Source organism: Apium graveolens, chromosome 7, assembly GCF_009905375.1.
Source record: "Apium graveolens cultivar Ventura chromosome 7, ASM990537v1, whole genome shotgun sequence".
In the NCBI taxonomy this organism is placed as follows: Eukaryota; Viridiplantae; Streptophyta; class Magnoliopsida; order Apiales; family Apiaceae; genus Apium; species Apium graveolens.
In genome coordinates this window covers 41,163,082-41,164,848 of record NC_133653.1, presented here as the reverse complement: position 1 = coordinate 41,164,848, position 1,767 = coordinate 41,163,082, and the positions used below count along the sequence as shown (strand labels likewise).

At 43.1% G+C, this 1,767-nt stretch overlaps 1 pseudogene; it reads left to right on the top strand.

Moving 5' to 3' along the window:
* Positions 1-1,074: 1,074 nt before the first annotated feature.
* LOC141675918 (small nucleolar RNA R71) lies at positions 1,075-1,189 on the top strand (annotated as a pseudogene).
* Positions 1,190-1,767: the final 578 nt, after the last annotated feature.

Here is a 1,767-nt window from a genome sequence, read left to right as displayed (position 1 = left end):
CAAGGTCATCCAGTTTCACCTTCTTTGAAAGAATACTCTTCATTAATTTTGCATAACTAGGCATTTGCTCCAGAGCCTCAGCAAAAGGTATGTTGATGTGAAGTTTCTTGAACACCTCCAGAAACTTACCGAACTACTTATCCAGCTTTTGTTGTTGCAATCTCTTAGGGAAATATGGTGGAGGATAGAGCTGTTTCTCCCCTGTATTACCCTCAGGAAGAGTGTGTTCAACAGTAGTCTTCCTTGGTTCTGCCGCTTTCTCCTTTTGCTTCTCTTCTTCCTCCACAACTTTAGCTTCTCCATCTTTTGCTTTTTCAGCATCAACAACTTTTCCAGACCTTAAGGTAACAGCCTTTACTTGTTCCTTAGCTGGAAAGTGTGCCAGGTTGATGATTGAGCACAACATTGGCTAATTGACCGATTTAATTTTCCAAGGTCTTGATAGAGACAGCCTGACTTTTGCACAACAGCTTGAGCTCCTTGAAATCAGCACTAGAAGGTAGAGCAACACCTCCTTGTTGAGGATATGATTGCCTTTGAGCGTAATGTTGTGGTTGCTGGAATCCAGGTGGATTAAACTGTTTACTTACGCCTTGCTGATATGGTTGCTGAATAGCATTCTGATTATTGCTCCAGCTGAAATTGGGATGATTTCTGTTGTTAGGATGATAAGTAGCTGGCACAGGCTGTTGCGGTCACTGATAATTGTTCATATACTGAACAGATTCATTAACAAGAGAACATTGATCCATAGCATGAGAACTTGCACAAAGCTCACAGACCATAGCTATCTGATTGACTCCATAGTTGGCTAAAGAATTGACCTTCAAAGACAGCGCTTGGAGCTGCGCTGCAATAGCTATAGCTGCATCAACTTCCAGAATACCTGCTACCTTCCCAGGAATCATCCTTTGAGTTGGGTTTTGATGCTCATTTGCAGCCATAGTTTCAATAAGATTATAAGCCTCAGTATAGCTTTTGGCCCACAAGGCGCCTCCAGCTGCTGCATCGAGCATGGGCCGAGATTGGGCCCCCAAACCATTATAGAAACCAGTGATCACCATCCAATCAGGCATACCATGATGTGGACACTTTCTCAACATCTCCTTGTAGCGCTCCCAAGCTTCTCACATAGATTCTGTTGGTTGATGCGCAAACTGAGTAAGAGCACTCCTCATAACTGCAGTCTTCACCATTGGATAGAACTTCACCAGAAACTTTTACGCAAGATCTTGCCAAGTAGTGATGGACCCGGCTGGCTCAGAATGTAACCAGTCCTTAGCTTTATCCCTCAGAGAGAATGGGAAAAGCCTCAGCTTAATAGCCTCATCAGTCACACCATTATATTTGAAAGTACTATAGATCTCGACAAAATTCCTAATTTGCATGTTGGGGTCTTCAGTCGCAGCACCTCCGAAAGAAACAGAATTCTACACCATCTGAATAGTACCCGGCTTGATTTCAAAAGTGTTAGCCTGAATAGCCGGATGAAGGATGCTTGACTGAATGTCATCAATTTTAGGCCGAGAAAAGTCCATAAGAGCTGGATCTGCTGCTGGAACTATACGATCACCCATGATTACTGGTTCTTTCTGCTCACTCTCTTTATCCGAATCTTCAAAATCTATCTTCTCCGGAATATCAAGAACTGAGTCTGTCTCCTCAGCCGTATCTAAAGTTCTCTTGCGAGTGCAAGAACGTGTTTGCATAAACGCTCGCTAGAATACCTGAAACACAACCGGAAACAATAAGTAACACGTCTTAATC